This window comes from Ascaphus truei, chromosome 16, assembly GCF_040206685.1.
Source record: "Ascaphus truei isolate aAscTru1 chromosome 16, aAscTru1.hap1, whole genome shotgun sequence".
Lineage (NCBI taxonomy): Eukaryota > Metazoa > Chordata > Amphibia > Anura > Ascaphidae > Ascaphus > Ascaphus truei.
This window is the reverse complement of record NC_134498.1, coordinates 52168926-52189371: the sequence shown is the minus strand read 5'-3', so window position 1 is coordinate 52189371 and position 20446 is coordinate 52168926. Positions and strand designations below refer to the sequence as shown.

Here is a 20446-nt window from a genome sequence, read left to right as displayed (position 1 = left end):
AGGGAAGAGTTAAAAATCTGTGTGAGCGTAGGGACTATAGAAAGAGCATGAGGTTTTAGGAGATGGGAGGGAATGGGATCAAAAGGGCAGGTGGTAGAGGGAGAAGAGGAGATCAGCAGTGACACATCCTCCTCCGTGACAGCGGAAAAAGTCAAGGAAGGCAGGAGGAGAGTTAGGAAGCGGTGTGGTATGGGAGGAGGCAACAGAGGGGATGTTCTGACGTATAGATTCCACCTTTTCCTTAAAATAGTCAGCAAATCCTCAGGAGAGATGGAGGAAGAAGAGGAGGCAGCCGAGGGTGATCTGAGTAGAGAGTCAAAGACAGAGAAGAGTCAGCATGGGTTAGACAACTGGAAGGATTAGTGAAGAAAAGTAGGTTTGTTTAGCCTGAGAGAGGACAGAGTTGAAACAGGATGGCATAAATTTAAAGGAAGTCTGCGGGAGTGTGAGATTTCCTCCAGAGGCGTTCAGAAAAACGAGTGGAGGAACGCAGCATGTGCGTGAGAATTTAGCCAGGGTCTAGGGTTAGAAGGGCGAGGACGGCAGAGAGAAAGCTGGGCATGTAGATCAAGAGAGGAGGACAAGGCAGAGTTGTACTTCCTGACCAGGTTGTCAGGGTCTGTAGCAGAGCTGAGAGAGGAGAGGGAGGAGCGTAAAGTGGAATTAAAAGTTGGTAGGTTAATAGAGCGCAGGTTTCTGCAGAAACGAGGGGGAGATAGAGATGGAGAGAAGCGAGATAGAGAAAATGAGATGAGGTGATGGTCAGAGAGAGGAAAGGGAGAAATGGAGAAATCAGTGAGAGAAAAGTCTTTAGTGAAAACCAGGTCTAGGTAGTGGCCATCCTTGTGGGTGCTGGCTGCAGTCCACTGTTGAAGGCCAAAGGAAGAGGTTAGAGAGAGAAAGCGGGACCTGTGTCCCGTTCCCCCTGCGTCTCCTTTACCTGTGTCCTGTTCCCCCTGCGTCTCTTTTACCTGTGTCCCGTTCCCCCTGCGTCTCCTTTACCTGTGTCCCGTTCCCCCTGCGTCTCTTTTACCTGTGTCCCGTTCCCCCTGCGTCTCCTTTACCTGTGTCCCGTTCCCCCTGCGTCTCCTTTACTTGTGTCCCGTTCCCCCTGCGTCTCTTTTACCTGTGTCCCGTTCCCCCTGCGTCTCCTTTACCTGTGTCCCGTTCCCCCTGCGTCTCCTTTACCTGTGTCCCGTTCCCCCTGCGTCTCCTTTACCTGTGTCCCGTTCCCCCTGCGTCTCTTTTACCTGTGTCCCGTTCCCCCTGCGTCTCCTTTACCTGTGTCCCGTTCCCCCTGCGTCTCCTTTACCTGTGTCCCGTTCCCCCTGCGTCTCCTTAACCTGTGTCCCGTTCCCCCTGCGTCTCCTTTACCTGTGTCCCGTTCCCCCTGCGTCTCCTTTACCTGTGTCCCGTACCCCCTGCGTCTCCTTTACCTGTGTCCCGTTCCCCCTGCGTCTCCTTTACCTGTGTCCCGTTCCCCTGCGTCTCCTTTACCTGTGTCCCGTTCCCCTGCGTCTCCTTTACCTGTGTCCCGTACCCCCTGCGTCTCCTTTACCTGTGTCCCGTTCCCCCTGCGTCTCTTTTACCTGTGTCCCGTTCCCCCTGCGTCTCCTTTACCTGTGTCCCGTTCCCCCTGCGTCTCCTTTACCTGTGTCCCGTTCCCCCTGCGTCTCCTTTACCTGTGTCCCGTTCCCCCTGCGTCTCCTTTACCTGTGTCCCGTTCCCCCTGCGTCTCCTTTATCTGTGTCCCGTTTCCCCCTGCGTCTCTTTTACCTGTGTCCCGTTCCCCCTGCGTCTCCTTTACCTGTGTCCCGTTCCCCCCGCGTCTCCTTTACGTGTGTCCCGTTCCCCCTGCGTCTCCTTTATCTGTGACCCGTTCCCCTGCGTCTCCTTTACCTGTGTCCCGTTCCCCCTGCGTCTCCTTTACCTGTGTCCTGTTCCCCCTGCGTCTCCTTTACCTGTGTCCCGTTCCCCCTGCGTCTCCTTTACCTGTGTCCCGTTCCCCCTGCGTCTCCTTTACCTGTGTCCCGTTCCCCCTGCGTCTCCTTTACCTGTGTCCCGTTCCCCCTGCGTCTCCTTTACCTGTGTCCCGTTCCCCCTGCGTCTCCTTTACCTGTGTCCCGTTCCCCCTGCGTCTCCTTTACCTGTGTCCCGTTCCCCCTGCGTCTCCTTTACCTGTGTCCCGTTCCCCCTGCGTCTCCTTTACCTGTGTCCCGTTCCCCCTGCGTCTCCTTTACCTGTGTCCCGTTCCCCCTGCGTCTCCTTTACCTGTGTCCCGTTCCCCCTGCGTCTCCTTTACCTGTGTCCCGTTCCCCCTGCGTCTCCTTTACCTGTGTCCCGTTCCCCCTGCGTCTCTTTTACCTGTGTCCCGTTCCCCCTGCGTCTCCTTTACCTGTGTCCCGTTCCCCCTGCGTCTCCTTTACTTGTGTCCCGTTCCCCCTGCGTCTCCTTTACCTGTGTCCCGTTCCCCCTGCGTCTCCTTTACCTGTGTCCCGTTCCCCCTGCGTCTCCTTTACCTGTGTCCCGTTCCCCCTGCGTCTCCTTTACCTGTGTCCCGTTCCCCCTGCGTCTCCTTTACCTGTGTCCCGTTCCCCCTGCGTCTCCTTTACCTGTGTCCCGTTCCCCCCGCGTCTCCTTTACGTGTGTCCCGTTCCCCCTGCGTCTCCTTTATCTGTGTCCCGTTCCCCTGCGTCTCCTTTACCTGTGTCCCGTTCCCCCTGCGTCTCCTTTACCTGTGTCCCGTTCCCCCTGCGTCTCTTTTACCTGTGTCCCGTTCCCCCTGCGTCTCCTTTACCTGTGTCCCGTTCCCCCTGCGTCTCCTTTACTTGTGTCCCGTTCCCCCTGCGTCTTTTACCTGTGTCCCGTTCCCTCTGCGTCTCTTTTACCTGTGTCCCGTTCCCCCTGCGTCTCCTTTACCTGTGTCCCGTTCCCCCTGCGTCTCCTTTACCTGTGTCCCGTTCCCCCTGCGCCTCCTTTACGTGTGTCCCGTTCCCCCTGCGTCTCCTTTATCTGTGTCCCGTTCCCCCTGCGTCTCCTTTACCTGTGTCCCGTTCCCCCTGCGTCTCCTTGACCTGTGTCCCGTTCCCCCTGCGTCTCTTTTACCTGTTGGTTGTGCAGTGCTCTTGCTTTTGTATAAACCTAGGCAGGTTACTGTATCCTTTTCAGATGTAAATAGACTATTTTAGCTGCTGCCTGTATTACAGAGCAATACTATATGTAGAAGTGCTGTATGTAAGTGACCTAACACATGATACTTAGAGGTGCAGTGAAAACGTGTTAGAACAGAATCTGATAGAGATGCCTCAGTTTGAGCTTCTGGGACTGATCTTCTTTTAGGATCATACAAGGACACCAACAGCAGAGACCTGAAGCCCCTTCACCCTGTCCCTCTACCTTGTAACCACATTCCCACTAAAAGCAGGCGACAATTGTGCAGCAAATAACATAGCAAATAATTGCGCATATTGCTGTTCTGAGAGGAAATCCTGAATTGGTGCAGTGATAAGTTTGAAAGAAATATTTAACTTCACGTGAATTCGGGATTCCTGAACACCTGCCGCAGCTGCAGAAGTTTGCGCACCTCCTGTGTATATTACCCAGCAGGGGCTGAGCCGAAATGATCTGTCACTGCAGCTCCCAGGCTGCAGCGTGTGTGGTATAACGGTCACTTACAGCAGGAGCTTCCAAAGCCGCTCCCCACCAGACTTTGCACACAGAGCAGCAGGGCATTGTGGGACGTGACTTTGGAAGCTCCTGAATGAGTGACAGCTCATTCTGAGGGGCAGTTTGTTGCCTTAATAAGCATGTGTTCCCCTCGTGAGCTCAGCACACTATACTGCCTGGTCTGATGCGTCAGCAATAAGGTTTATCCATTAGGGGTTCTGGGGGCCAAACATATTTTCCAGCAGGGGGAGCGCAGGTGGGAATCGCTGTTTTATATCTTGCTCCATATAGCTACTCCCCATTACCCCTCATTACCTTTTCCTATTGCTCCTCTCAAACTGTAACCCTAAACCAGGAGCGGTAAACTCCAGGGCTCAAGGGCTACCAACAGCTCAAGTTTTAAGGATATCCCTGCTTCAGCACAGGGGGCTCAAGCAGTGGCTCAGTCTTCGACTGCACCACCTGTGCTGAAGCAGGGATATCCTGAAAACCTGACCTGTTGGTGGCCCTTGAGGACTGGAGTTGGCCACTCCTGCCCCAATTCATTGATTGACTCAAGCAAAGGACCCTAATAATTTGACACTAAGACACAGATCCACAAAGCTCAGTTACTCATTTAACGTCACGTTAATACCAACAGTGTATCTTCAAAGTACAATCACATCACGCTAAACCTTGCTTTCTCTCATAAACAGCATCTCGTTAACTAGTGATAATGACATGCAAATGTTATACAAATTAGGCATTACCATTGCATTGCATATCCACAAGTCAGTTACGTTAACAAGAAGACTTAACGCTACATTAGCTAGGACATACCTAAACGTGGAGCTCCTCAGGGTCTGGATAGGTGTAACGCCACAGTAAGGCATGAGTTAAGTAACACAGCATTATATCTAGCATTATTTCCCTCTCCTCTCTCTCCACTTCAGCTACAGCCCTACTTTAGTGCTCGGATTGGAGTAACACCAAGGTTATTGGAAGATAAAGCGACGTTATGCAACAACGTAACGTAACATTAAGCCGATGCTACAACGTAACGTAACATTAAGCCGATGCTACAACGTAACGTAACATTAAGCCGATGCTACAATGTAACGTAACATTAAGCCGATGCTACAACGTAACGTAACATTAAGCCGATGCTACAACGTAACGTAACATTAAGCCGATGCTACAACGTAACGTAACATTAAGCCGATGCTACAACGTAACATTAAGCCGATGCTACAACGTAACGTAACATTAAGCCGATGCCAACAACGTAACGTAACATTAAGCCGATGCTACAACGTAACGTAACATTAAGCCGATGCTACAACGTAACGTAACATTAAGCCGATGCTACAACGTAACGTAACATTAAGCCGATGCTACAACGTAACGTAACATTAAGCCGATGCTACAACGTAACGTAACATTAAGCCGATGCTAACAACGTAACGTAACATTAAGCCGATGCTAACAACGTAACGTAACATTAAGCCGATGCTACAACGTAACGTAACATTAAGCCGATGCTACAACGTAACGTAACAATAAGCCGATGCTACAACGTAACGTAACATTAAGCCGATGCTACAACGTAACGTAACATTAAGCCGATGCTACAACGTAACGTAACATTAAGCCGATGCCAACAACGTAACGTAACATTAAGCCGATGCTACAACGTAACGTAACATTAAGCCGATGCCAACAACGTAACGTAACATTAAGCCGATGCTACAACGTAACGTAACATTAAGCCGATGCTACAACATAACGTAACATTAAGCCGATGCTACAACGTAACGTAACATTAAGCCGATGCTACAACGTAACGTAACATTAAGCCGATGCTACAACGTAACGTAACATTAAGCCGATGCTACAACGTAACGTAACATTAAGCCGATGCTACAACGTAACGTAACATTAAGCCGATGCTACAACGTAACGTAACATTAAGCCGATGCTACAACGTAACGTAACATTAAGCCGATGCTACAACGTAACGTAACATTAAGCCGATGCTAACAACGTAACGTAACATTAAGCCGATGCTACAACGTAACGTAACAATAAGCCGATGCTACAACGTAACGTAACATTAAGCCGATGCTACAACGTAACGTAACATTAAGCCGATGCTAACAACGTAACGTAACATTAAGCCGATGCTACAACGTAACGTAACATTAAGCCGATGCTACAACGTAACGTAACATTAAGCCGATGCTACAACGTAACGTAACATTAAGCCGATGCTACAACGTAACGTAACATTAAGCCGATGCTACAACGTAACGTAACATTAAGCCGATGCTACAACGTAACGTAACATTAAGCCGATGCTTCAACGTAACGTAACATTAAGCCGATGCTACAACGTAACGTAACATTAAGCCGATGCTACAACGTAACGTAACATTAAGCCGATGCTACAACGTAACGTAACATTAAGCCGATGCTACAACGTAACGTAACATTAAGCCGATGCTACAACGTAACGTAACATTAAGCCGATGCTACAACGTAACGTAACATTAAGCCGATGCTACAACGTAACGTAACATTAAGCCGATGCTTCAACGTAACGTAACATTAAGCCGATGCTACAACGTAACGTAACATTAAGCCGATGCTACAACGTAACGTAACATTAAGCCGATGCTACAACGTAACGTAACATTAAGCCGATGCTACAACGTAACGTAACATTAAGCCGATGCTACAACGTAACGTAACATTAAGCCGATGCTACAACGTAACGTAACATTAAGCCGATGCTACAACGTAACGTAACATTAAGCCGATGCTACAACGTAACGTAACAATAAGCCGATGCTACAACGTAACGTAACATTAAGCCGATGCTACAACGTAACGTAACATTAAGCCGATGCCAACAACGTAACGTAACATTAAGCCGATGCTACAACGTAACGTAACATTAAGCCGATGCTACAACGTAACGTAACATTAAGCCGATGCTACAACGTAACGTAACATTAAGCCGATGCTACAACGTAACGTAACATTAAGCGATGCTACAACGTAACGTAACATTAAGCCGATGCTACAACGTAACGTAACATTAAACCGATGCTACAACGTAACGTAACATTAAGCCGATGCTACAACGTAACGTAACATTAAGCCGATGCCAACAACGTAACGTAACATTAAGCCGATGCTACAACGTAACGTAACATTAAGCCGATGCTACAACGTAACGTAACATTAAGCCGATGCTACAACGTAACGTAACATTAAGCCGATGCTACAACGTAACGTAACATTTAGCCGATGCTACAACGTAACGTAACATTAAGCCGATGCTACAACGTAACGTAACCACATTAAGCCGATGCTACAACGTAACGTAACATTAAGCCGATGCTACAACGTAACGTAACATTAAGCCGATGCTACAACGTAACGTAACATTAAGCCGATGCTACAACGTAACGTAACATTAAGCCGATGCTACAACGTAACGTAACATTAAGCCGATGCTACAACGTAACGTAACATTAAGCCGATGCTACAACGTAACGTAACATTAAGCCGATGCTACAACGTAACGTAACATTAAGCCGATGCTACAACGTAACGTAACATTAAGCCGATGCTACAACGTAACGTAACATTAAGCCGATGCTACAACGTAACGTAACATTAAGCCGATGCTACAACGTAACGTAACATTAAGCCGATGCTACAACGTAACGTAACAATAAGCCGATGCTTCAACGTAACGTAACATTAAGCCGATGCTACAACGTAACGTAACATTAAGCCGATGCTACAACGTAACGTAACATTAAGCCGATGCTACAACGTAACGTAACATTAAGCCGATGCTACACGTAACGTAACATTAAGCCGATGCTACAACGTAACGTAACATTAAGCCGATGCTACAACGTAACGTAACATTAAGCCGATGCTACAACGTAACGTAACATTAAGCCGATGCTTCAACGTAACGTAACATTAAGCCGATGCTACAACGTAACGTAACATTAAGCCGATGCTACAACGTAACGTAACAATAAGCCGATGCTTCAACGTAACGTAACATTAAGCCGATGCCAACAACGTAACGTAACATTAAGCCGATGCTACAACGTAACGTAACATTAAGCCGATGCCAACAACGTAACGTAACATTAAGCCGATGCTACAACGTAACGTAACATTAAGCCGATGCTACAACGTAACGTAACATTAAGCCGATGCTACAACGTAACGTAACATTAAGCCGATGCTACAACGTAACGTAACATTAAGCCGATGCTACAACGTAACGTAACATTAAGCCGATGCTACAACGTAACGTAACATTAAGCCGATGCTACAACGTAACGTAACATTAAGCCGATGCTACAACGTAACGTAACATTAAGCCGATGCTACAACGTAACGTAACATTAAGCCGATGCTACAACGTAACGTAACAATAAGCCGATGCTACAACGTAACGTAACATTAAGCCGATGCTAACGACGTAACGTAACATTAAGCCGATGCTACAACGTAACGTAACATTAAGCCGATGCTACAACGTAACGTAACATTAAGCCGATGCCAACAACGTAACGTAACATTAAGCCGATGCTACAACGTAACGTAACATTAAGCCGATGCTACAACGTAACGTAACATTAAGCCGATGCTACAACGTAACGTAACATTAAGCCGATGCTACAACGTAACGTAACATTAAGCCGATGCTACAACGTAACGTAACATTAAGCCGATGCCAACAACGTAACGTAACATTAAGCCGATGCTACAACGTAACGTAACATTAAGCCGATGCTACAACGTAACGTAACATTAAGCCGATGCTACAACGTAACGTAACAATAAGCCGATGCTACAACGTAACGTAACAATAAGCCGATGCTACAACGTAACGTAACATTAAGCCGATGCTACAACGTAACGTAACATTAAGCCGATGCTTCAATGTAACGTAACATTAAGCCGATGCTACAACGTAACGTAACATTAAGCCGATGCTACAACGTAACGTAACATTAAGCCGATGCTACAACGTAACGTAACATTAAGCCGATGCTACAACGTAACGTAACATTAAGCCGATGCTACAACGTAACGTAACATTAAGCCGATGCTACAACGTAACGTAACAATAAGCCGATGCTTCAACGTAACGTAACATTAAGCCGATGCTACAACGTAACGTAACATTAAACCGATGCTACAACGTAACGTAACATTAAGCCGATGCCAACAACGTAACGTAACATTAAGCCGATGCTACAACGTAACATTAAGCCGATGCCAACAACGTAACGTAACATTAAGCCGATGCTACAACGTAACGTAACATTAAGCTGATGCTACAACGTAACGTAACATTAAGCTGATGCTACAACGTAACGTAACATTAAGCTGATGCTACAACGTAACGTAACATTAAGCCGATGCCAACAACGTAACGTAACATTAAGCCGATGCTTCAACGTAACGTAACATTAAGCCGATGCTACAACGTAACGTAACATTAAGCCGATGCTACAACGTAACGTAACATTAAGCCGATGCTTCAACGTAACGTAACATTAAGCCGATGCTACAACGTAACGTAACATTAAGTCGATGCTACAACGTAACGTAACATTAAGCCGATGCTACAACGTAACGTAACATTAAGCCAATGCTACAACGTAACGTAACATTAAGCCGATGCTTCAACGTAACGTAACATTAAGCCGATGCTTCAACGTAACGTAACATTAAGCCGATGCTACAACGTAACGTAACAATAAGCCGATGCTACAACGTAACGTAACAATAAGCCGATGCTACAACGTAACGTAACATTAAGCCGATGCTACAACGTAACGTAACAATAAGCCGATGCTACAACGTAACGTAACAATAAGCCGATGCTACAACGTAACGTAACATTAAGCCGATGCTACAACGTTACGTAACATTAAGCCGATGCTACAACGTAACGTAACATTAAGCCGATGCCAACAACGTAACGTAACATTAAGCCGATGCTACAACGTAACGTAACATTAAGCCGATGCTACAACGTAACGTAACATTAAGCCGATGCTACAACGTAACGTAACATTAAGCCGATGCTACAACGTAACGTAACATTAAGCCGATGCTACAACGTAACGTAACATTAAGCTGATGCTACAACGTAACGTAACATTAAGCCGATGCTACAACGTAACGTAACATTAAGCCGATGCTACAACGTAATGTAACATTAAGCCGATGCTACAACGTAACGTAACATTAAGCAGATGCTACAACGTAACGTAACATTAAGCCGATGCTACAACGTAACGTAACATTAAGCCGATGCTACAACGTAACGTAACATTAAGCCGATGCTACAACGTAACGTAACATTAAGCCGATGCTACAACGTAACGTAACATTAAGCCGATGCTACAACGTAACGTAACATTAAGCCGATGCTACAACGTAACGTAACATTAAGCCGATGCTACAACGTAACGTAACATTAAGCCGATGCTACAACGTAACGTAACATTAAGCCGATGCTACAACGTAACGTAACATTAAGCCGATGCTACAACGTAACGTAACATTAAGCCGATGCAACAACGTAACGTAACATTAAGCCGATGCTACAACGTAACGTAACATTAAGCCGATGCTTCAACGTAACGTAACATTAAGCCGATGCTACAACGTAACGTAACATTAAGCCGATGCTACAACGTAACGTAACATTAAGCCGATGCTACAACGTAACGTAACATTAAGCCGATGCTACAACGTAACGTAACATTAAGCGATGCTACAACGTAACGTAACATTAAGCCGATGCCAACAACGTAACGTAACATTAAGCCGATGCTACAACGTTACGTAACATTAAGCCGATGCTACAACGTAACGTAACATTAAGCCGATGCCAACAACGTAACGTAACATTAAGCCGATGCTACAACGTAACGTAACATTAAGCCGATGCTACAACGTAACGTAACATTAAGCCGATGCTACAACGTAACGTAACATTAAGCCGATGCTACAACGTAACGTAACATTAAGCCGATGCTACAACGTAACGTAACATTAAGCCGATGCTACAACGTAACGTAACATTAAGCCGATGCTACAACGTAACGTAACATTAAGCCGATGCTACAACGTAACGTAACAATAAGCCGATGCTACAACGTAACGTAACATTAAGCCGATGCCAACAACGTAACGTAACATTAAGCCGATGCTACAACGTAACGTAACATTAAGCCGATGCTACAACGTAACGTAACATTAAGCCGATGCTAACAACGTAACGTAACATTAAGCCGATGCTACAACGTAACGTAACATTAAGCCGATGCTTCAACGTAACGTAACATTAAGCCGATGCTACAACGTAACGTAACATTAAGCCGATGCTACAACGTAACGTAACATTAAGCCGATGCTACAACGTAACGTAACATTAAGCCGATGCTACAACGTAACGTAACATTAAGCCGATGCTACAACGTAACGTAACATTAAGCCGATGCTACAACGTAACGTAACATTAAGCCGATGCTACAACGTAACGTAACATTAAGCCGATGCTACAACGTAACGTAACATTAAGCCGATGCTACAACGTAACGTAACATTAAGCCGATGCTACAACGTAACGTAACATTAAGCCGATGCTACAACGTAACGTAACATTAAGCCGATGCTACAACGTAACGTAACATTAAGCCGATGCTACAACGTAACGTAACATTAAGCCGATGCTACAACGTAACGTAACATTAAGCCGATGCTACAACGTAACGTAACATTAAGCCGATGCTACAACGTAACGTAACATTAAGCCGATGCTACAACGTAACGTAACATTAAGCCGATGCTACAACGTAACGTAACATTAAGCCGATGCTACAACGTAACGTAACATTAAGCCGATGCTACAACGTAACGTAACATTAAGCCGATGCTACAACGTAACGTAACATTAAGCCGATGCTACAACGTAACGTAACATTAAGCCGATGCTACAACGTAACGTAACATTAAGCCGATGCTACAACGTAACGTAACATTAAGCCGATGCTACAACGTAACGTAACATTAAGCCGATGCTACAACGTAACGTAACATTAAGCCGATGCTACAACGTAACGTAACATTAAGCCGATGCTACAACGTAACGTAACATTAAGCTGATGCTACAACGTAACGTAACATTAAGCCGATGCTACAACGTAACGTAACATTAAGCTGATGCTACAACGTAACGTAACATTAAGCCGATGCTTCAATGTAACGTAACATTAAGCCGATGCTACAACGTAACGTAACATTAAGCCGATGCTACAACGTAACGTAACATTAAGCCGATGCTACAACGTAACGTAACATTAAGCCGATGCTTCAATGTAACGTAACATTAAACCGATGCTACAACGTAACGTAACATTAAGCTGATGCTACAACGTAACGTAACATTAAGCCGATGCTACAACGTAACGTAACATTAAGCCGATGCTACAACGTAACGTAACATTAAGCCGATGCTACAACGTAACGTAACATTAAGCCGATGCTACAACGTAACGTAACATTAAGCTGATGCTACAACGTAACGTAACATTAAGCCGATGCTACAACGTAACGTAACATTAAGCTGATGCTACAACGTAACGTAACATTAAGCCGATGCTTCAATGTAACGTAACATTAAGCCGATGCTACAACGTAACGTAACATTAAGCCGATGCTACAACGTAACGTAACATTAAGCCGATGCTACAACGTAACGTAACATTAAGCCGATGCTACAACGTAACGTAACATTAAGCCGATGCTTCAATGTAACGTAACATTAAACCGATGCCAACAACGTAACGTAACATTAAGCCGATGCTACAACGTAACGTAACATTAAGCCGATGCTACAACGTAACGTAACATTAAGCCGATGCTACAACGTAACGTAACATTAAGCCGATGCTACAACGTAACGTAACATTAAGCCGATGCTACAACGTAACGTAACATTAAGCCGATGCTACAACGTAACGTAACATTAAGCCGATGCTACAACGTAACGTAACATTAAGCCGATGCTACAACGTAACGTAACATTAAGCCGATGCTTCAATGTAACGTAACATTAAACCGATGCCAACAACGTAACGTAACATTAAGCCGATGCTACAACGTAACGTAACATTAAGCCGATGCTACAACGTAACGTAACATTAAGCCGATGCTACAACGTAACGTAACATTAAGCCGATGCTACAACGTAACGTAACATTAAGCCGATGCCAACAACGTAACGTAACATTAAGCCGATGCTTCAACGTAACGTAACATTAAGCCGATGCTACAACGTAACGTAACATTAAGCCGATGCTACAACGTAACGTAACATTAAGCCGATGCTACAACGTAACGTAACATTAAGCCGATGCTACAACGTAACGTAACATTAAGCCGATGCTACAACGTAACGTAACATTAAGCCGATGCTACAACGTAACGTAACATTAAGCCGATGCTACAACGTAACGTAACATTAAGCCGATGCTACAACGTAACGTAACATTAAGCCGATGCTTCAATGTAACGTAACATTAAGCCGATGCTACAACGTAACGTAACATTTAGCCGATGCTACAACGTAACGTAACATTAAGCCGATGCTACAACGTAACGTAACAATAAGCCGATGCTACAACGTAACGTAACATTAAGCCGATGCCAACAACGTAATGTAACATTAAGCCGATGCTACAACGTAACGTAACATTAAGCCGATGCTACAACGTAACGTAACATTAAGCCGATGCTACAACGTAACGTAACATTAAACCGATGCTACAACGTAACGTAACATTAAGCCGATGCTACAACGTAACGTAACATTAAGCCGATGCTACAACGTAACGTAACATTAAGCCGATGCCAACAACGTAACGTAACATTAAGCCGATGCTACAACGTAACGTAACATTAAGCCGATGCTACAACGTAACGTAACATTAAGCCGATGCTACAACGTAACGTAACATTAAGCCGATGCTACAACGTAACGTAACATTAAGCCGATGCTACAACGTAACGTAACATTAAGCCGATGCTACAACGTAACGTAACATTAAGCCGATGCTACAACGTAACGTAACATTAAGCCGATGCTACAACGTAACGTAACATTAAGCTGATGCCAACAACGTAACGTAACATTAAGCGATGCTACAACGTAACGTAACATTAAGCCGATGCTACAACGTAACGTAACATTAAGCCGATGCTACAACGTAACGTAACATTAAGCCGATGCTACAACGTAACGTAACATTAAGCGATGCTACAACGTAACGTAACATTAAGCCGATGCTACAACGTAACGTAACATTAAGCCGATGCTACAACGTAACGTAACATTAAGCCGATGCTACAACGTAACGTAACATTAAGCCGATGCTAACGACGTAACGTAACATTAAGCCGATGCTACAACGTAACGTAACATTAAGCCGATGCTACAACGTAACGTAACATTAAGCCGATGCTACAACGTAACGTAACATTAAGCCGATGCTACAACGTAACGTAACATTAAGCCGATGCTTCAATGTAACGTAACATTAAGCCGATGCTACAACGTAACGTAACATTAAGCTGATGCTACAACGTAACGTAACATTAAGCCGATGCTACAACGTAACGTAACATTAAGCCGATGCTACAACGTAACGTAACATTTAGCCGATGCTACAACGTAACGTAACATTAAGCCGATGCTACAACGTTACGTAACATTAAGCCGATGCTAACGACGTAACATTAAGCCGATGCTACAACGTAACGTAACAATAAGCCGATGCTAACGACGTAACGTAACATTAAGCCGATGCTAACGACGTAACGTAACATTAAGCCGATGCTACAACGTAACGTAACATTAAGCCGATGCTTCAACGTAACGTAACATTAAGCCGATGCTACAACGTAACGTAACATTAAGCCGATGCTACAACGTAACGTAACATTAAGCCGATGCTACAACGTAACGTAACATTAAGCCGATGCTACAACGTAACGTAACATTAAGCCGATGCTACAACGTAACGTAACATTAAGCCGATGCTACAACGTAACGTAACATTAAGCCGATGCTACAACGTAACGTAACATTAAGCCGATGCTACAACGTAACGTAACATTAAGCCGATGCTACAACGTAACGTAACATTAAGCCGATGCTTCAACGTAACGTAACATTAAGCCGATGCTACAACGTAACGTAACATTAAGCCGATGCTACAACGTAACGTAACATTAAGCCGATGCTACAACGTAACGTAACATTAAGCCGATGCTACAACGTAACGTAACATTAAGCCGATGCTACAACGTAACGTAACATTAAGCCGATGCTACAACGTAACGTAACATTAAGCCGATGCTACAACGTAACGTAACATTAAGCCGATGCTACAACGTAACGTAACATTAAGCCGATGCTACAACGTAACGTAACATTAAGCCGATGCTACAACGTAACGTAACATTAAGCCGATGCTACAACGTAACGTAACATTAAGCCGATGCTACAACGTAACGTAACATTAAGCCGATGCTACAACGTAACGTAACATTAAGCCGATGCTACAACGTAACGTAACATTAAGCCGATGCTAACGACGTAACATTAAGCCGATGCTAACGACGTAACGTAACATTAAGCCGATGCTACAACGTAACGTAACATTAAGCCGATGCTACAACGTAACATTAAGCCGATGCTACAACGTAACGTAACATTAAGCCGATGCTACAACGTAACGTAACATTAAGCCGATGCTACAACGTAACGTAACATTAAGCCGATGCTACAACGTAACGTAACATTAAGCCGATGCTACAACGTAACGTAACATTAAGCCGATGCTACAACGTAACGTAACATTAAGCCGATGCTACAACGTAACGTAACATTAAGCCGATGCTACAACGTAACGTAACATTAAGCTGATGCTACAACGTAACGTAACATTAAGCCGATGCCAACAACGTAACGTAACATTAAGCCGATGCTACAACGTAACGTAACATTAAGCCGATGCCAACAACGTAACGTAACATTAAGCCGATGCTACAACGTAACATAACATTAAGCCGATGCTACAACGTAACGTAACATTAAACCGATGCTACAACGTAACGTAACATTAAGCCGATGCTACAACGTAACGTAACAATAAGCCGATGCTTCAATGTAACGTAACATTAAGCCGATGCTACAACGTAACGTAACATTAAGCCGATGCTACAACGTAACGTAACATTAAGCCGATGCTACAACGTAACGTAACATTAAGCCGATGCTACAACGTAACGTAACATTAAGCCGATGCTACAACGTAACGTAACATTAAGCCGATGCTACAACGTAACGTAACATTAAGCTGATGCCAACAACGTAACGTAACATTAAGCCGATGCTACAACGTAACGTAACATTAAGCCGATGCTACAACGTAACGTAACATTAAGCCGATGCTACAACGTAACGTAACATTAAGCCGATGCTACAACGTAACGTAACATTAAGCCGATGCCAACAACGTAACGTAACATTAAGCCGATGCTACAACGTAACGTAACATTAAGCCGATGCTACAACGTAATGTAACATTAAGCCGATGCTACAACGTAACGTAACATTAAGCCGATGCTACAACGTAACGTAACATTAAGCCGATGCTACAACGTAACGTAACATTAAGCCGATGCTACAACGTAACGTAACAATAAGCCGATGCTACAACGTAACGTAACATTAAGCCGATGCTACAACGTAACGTAACATTAAGCCGATGCCAACAACGTAACGTAACATTAAGCTGATGCTACAACGTAACGTAACATTAAGCTGATGCTACAACGTAACGTAACATTAAGCCGATGCTACAACGTAACGTAACAATAAGCCGATGCTAACGACGTAACGTAACATTAAGCTGATGCTAACGACGTAACAATAAGCCGATGCTAACGACGTAACGTAACATTAAGCTGATGCTAACGACGTAACATTAAGCCGATGCTAACGACGTAACGTAACATTAAGCCGATGCTACAACGTAACGTAACAATAAGCCGATGCTAACGACGTAACGTAACAATAAGCCGATGCTAACGACGTAACAATAAGCCGATGCTAACGACGTAACGTAACAATAAGCCGATGCTAACGACGTAACAATAAGCCGATGCTAACGACGTAACGTAACATTAAACCGATGCTAACGACGTAACGTAACATTAAGCCGATGCTACAACGTAACGTAACATTAAGCCGATGCTAACGACGTAACGTAACATTAAGCCGATGCTACAACGTAACGTAACATTAAGCCGATGCTAACGACGTAACGTACATACAGCATACAACATTGCTCATGAATCCTGAGCTTGCGTGTCCTGATCTGTGTGGCTGGTTGATTTCAAGTGCTGGTTGTATTAAGTGTGCAGTTAGAACTAGAAGCAGTTTGAACAACGAAGGAGTTAAACAAGGTATAGTATAGTACTCAATTATTAGGAAGGTAGATAGGGCAATCTGTTGCCATGACCGCGTGAACCAAACGGTTTGTTGTCTCCCGGGTGCTCGGGTTCGGCACATTGCGGATCGGGTAGACAGATTGTTGGGAAGGGCTGGGATTGACCTGGCGGTCTTGGTACATATTGGCACCAATGACAAAGTTAGAGAATGATGGAGGATCCTAAAAAATTATTTCAGGGATCTAGGTCAAAAGCTTAAGGCAAGGACCTCCAAGGTTGTATTTTCTGAAATACTACCAGTGCCATGCGCTACCGCAGGGAGACAGTCAGAGATCAGGGAGGTTAATAATGCATGGCTAAGAAAGTGGTGCAGGAAGGAGGGTTTTGGGTTTTTAGAGCGCTGGGACTCCTTTTCTGAGAGTTGCCATCTTTATTCTAGGGACGGATTGCACCTCAATGAAGAGGGATCTTCTGTGTTAGGGGGGAGAATGTTAAAAACGTTGGAGGAGATTTTAAACTAGGATGGAGGGGGAGGGACAAGAAACAGATAACTAACTAAATAGAATGGATGAGGAAACAAGGTGTTATGGAGGTAGAATGGGGGCAAGTGCAAGTTTGACAAGCAGTGAAACACTCATAGTAAATACAGATAATACTAGAAAACTTCTAAAGACTAAACTAAGTTGGCGCAAAAAGGAAGGAGCAGATAAGAAAATAATAGTACAGGCTGAAAAAAAACTTTAATGTAAGAAGCCTGACAGATAAAATGGGGGAATTTAAATTAATAGCTGCAAGGGAGCAGTATATCATCATAGGCATTACTGAAACATGGTGGGATGAAACTCATGACTGGGCAGTTAATTTAGAGGGTTATTCCCTTTTTCAAAAGGATCGAACAAATAGAAGAGGATGTGGAGTATGTTTATATGTTAAACCGGATCTAAAACCTATTATAAGGGATGATGTCTATGAAGGGAATAATGAAAATGTAGAGACTTTGTGGATAGAAATTAACAGTGGAGGTAAAAGTATAAAGAAAATGTTTGTGGGAATATGCTATAAACCACCAAATATCTGTGAGATTGAGGAAGCTAAAATACTTTTGAAAATGGAGAAGGCATCAAAACTGGGTCATGTTTGCATAATGGGGGATTTTAATTATCCAGACATAGACTGGGGCAATGAGATTAGCATTACAACAAAAGGGAACAGGTTTTTGGGGGTGCTTAAAGACAATTATAGGCTAAAGCAGTAAAATTCTGGGCATTATTAAAATCCCTGGTCTCTGATTGGTTAGAATTCCGGGCATTATTCATTCAGTAATCCGCTAAATTTTTGCAGCTTGCAATGTGTCCATTTCCAATGTGTTTATTTCCAGCCAATCAGCTTTCAGAACAGCTCTGAGACAGGGTAGGGGATTGGTCAGTAGGCAGGAACAGCTCTGAGACAGGGCAGGGGACTGGTCAGGATGTAGCAGCCAGGCAGTGACTCCTCCCCCTCCCTCTGTGAACAGAGCTGACAGATTTAGTTGAACTGGGGAGGGAGAGAGTGTGGCTGCAAAGTAATAAGTGGCTGTCTGCAGTGTGTTTGTAGCTGCAGTTTCTGTCTGTCTAGTGTATGTGTGTATGTGTGTGTCAGCAGCAGAGTTTGTGTGTAGCAGCAGTTTGTGTGTGTGTAGAGGTGCTGTGTTGTGTGTAGATGTGCTGTGTGGTGTGTTGAGCTACAGTGTGTGTGTGTATAGAGCTGCTGGTGTGTGTGTGTGTGTGTGTGTGTGTGTGTGTGTGTGTGTGTGTGTGTGTGTGTGTGTGTGTGTGTCTGTGTGTGTCTGTGTGTAGAGATGCGGTGAGTGTGTGTGTGTGTATACACAGGGGGCGGCAGTGTGTGGATATAGATATCTGCAGTGTAAGCGTATATAGAGGTGGTTTAATGTATTTACCATTTTATTTTAATTTAAAAAATCTATATAACTACAAAAGTGTCTATTATTTATGAAAAAAGTCTACATTTAGCCTATAATAGTAATAATCCCTGAAGAATAGGGCATTACTGGCCAATAATGCCCTGGCTGGGTTAAAGTCCTTCGGCTTCGCCTCGGGCCTTCAACTCTTCCAGCCTGGGCATTATTGGCCAGTAATGCCCTATTCTTCAGGGATTATTACTTAATTATATGACCCAAATTATTGAGGAACCAACCAGGAGAGGGGCAGTTCTGGATTTGGTCATATCAAACAATGTAGAAGTAATAGCAAATATTTAAGTCCTGGAACATCTTGGTAACAGTGATCATAACATGGTCACATTTGAAATAAATGATCAAAAAACAGATTACTTGGGTTCAACAAAGACCTTAAACTTTAGAAAGGCCGATTTTAATAAACTGAGGACTAATCTACAAGTAATACATTGGGATGATGTTTTTGCAGGGAAAAATGTAGAAGATAAATGGGCAGTCTTTAAAACATTGTTAGAAAAGCACACTCATCAGTGCAATAGAAAGTAAGATCAACCCTAAAAAGTTCTTTAAGTACTTTAATAACAAAAAAAATGATGAAAGAAAATGTAGGACCCTTTCAGTGTGAGATGGGTAGGCAGATTATTGGCGATAAGGAAAAAGCTGAGGTATTAAACAAATTCTTTGCCTCTGTGTTTACCAGGGAAGAATCAATTTCAATAGTAGTGCCGCAGGAGGAAGCCACAACCTCCATATTAATGAGCAATTGGTTAACTGAGGAAGAAGTTCATAGGCAGCTTGATAAAATTAAAGTAAATAAGGCACGTGGCCCCGATGGCATACATCCAAAAGTTCTCAAGGAGTTAAGCTCAGTAATAGCCAAACGATTACATTTAATATTCAAGGACACCATTTCCACAGGCTGAGTACCACAAAGCAGATGTGGTACCTATATTTATAAAGGGAGCTAGATCACAAACGGGAAATTACAGACCTGTAAGCCTGCCTTCAATAGTGGGGAAACTACTTGAAGGTTTAATACGGGATAATATTCAGGAATACCTCATGGAAAACAAAATCATTAGTAATAGTCAGCATGGATTTATGAAGGATAGATCATGCCAAACTAACCTTATTTGTTTCTTTGAGGAGGTAAGTAGGAATTTAGACCAGGGTAATGCAGTTGATCTTGCATTAAACAGCAATGGGTGGAAGGGAAGTAAACATAATTATGCCCCTTTACAAAGCATTAGTAAGACCACACCTTGAGTATGG

At 43.8% G+C, this 20446-nt stretch overlaps 1 protein-coding gene across 1 annotated transcript in view; it reads left to right on the top strand.

The window, feature by feature from the left end:
• The window catches only part of NALF2 (NALCN channel auxiliary factor 2), an 88197-nt gene that overhangs the window by 53912 nt on the left and 13839 nt on the right, over positions 1 to 20446 (top strand). The gene's annotated exons all lie outside the window — the stretch shown is intronic.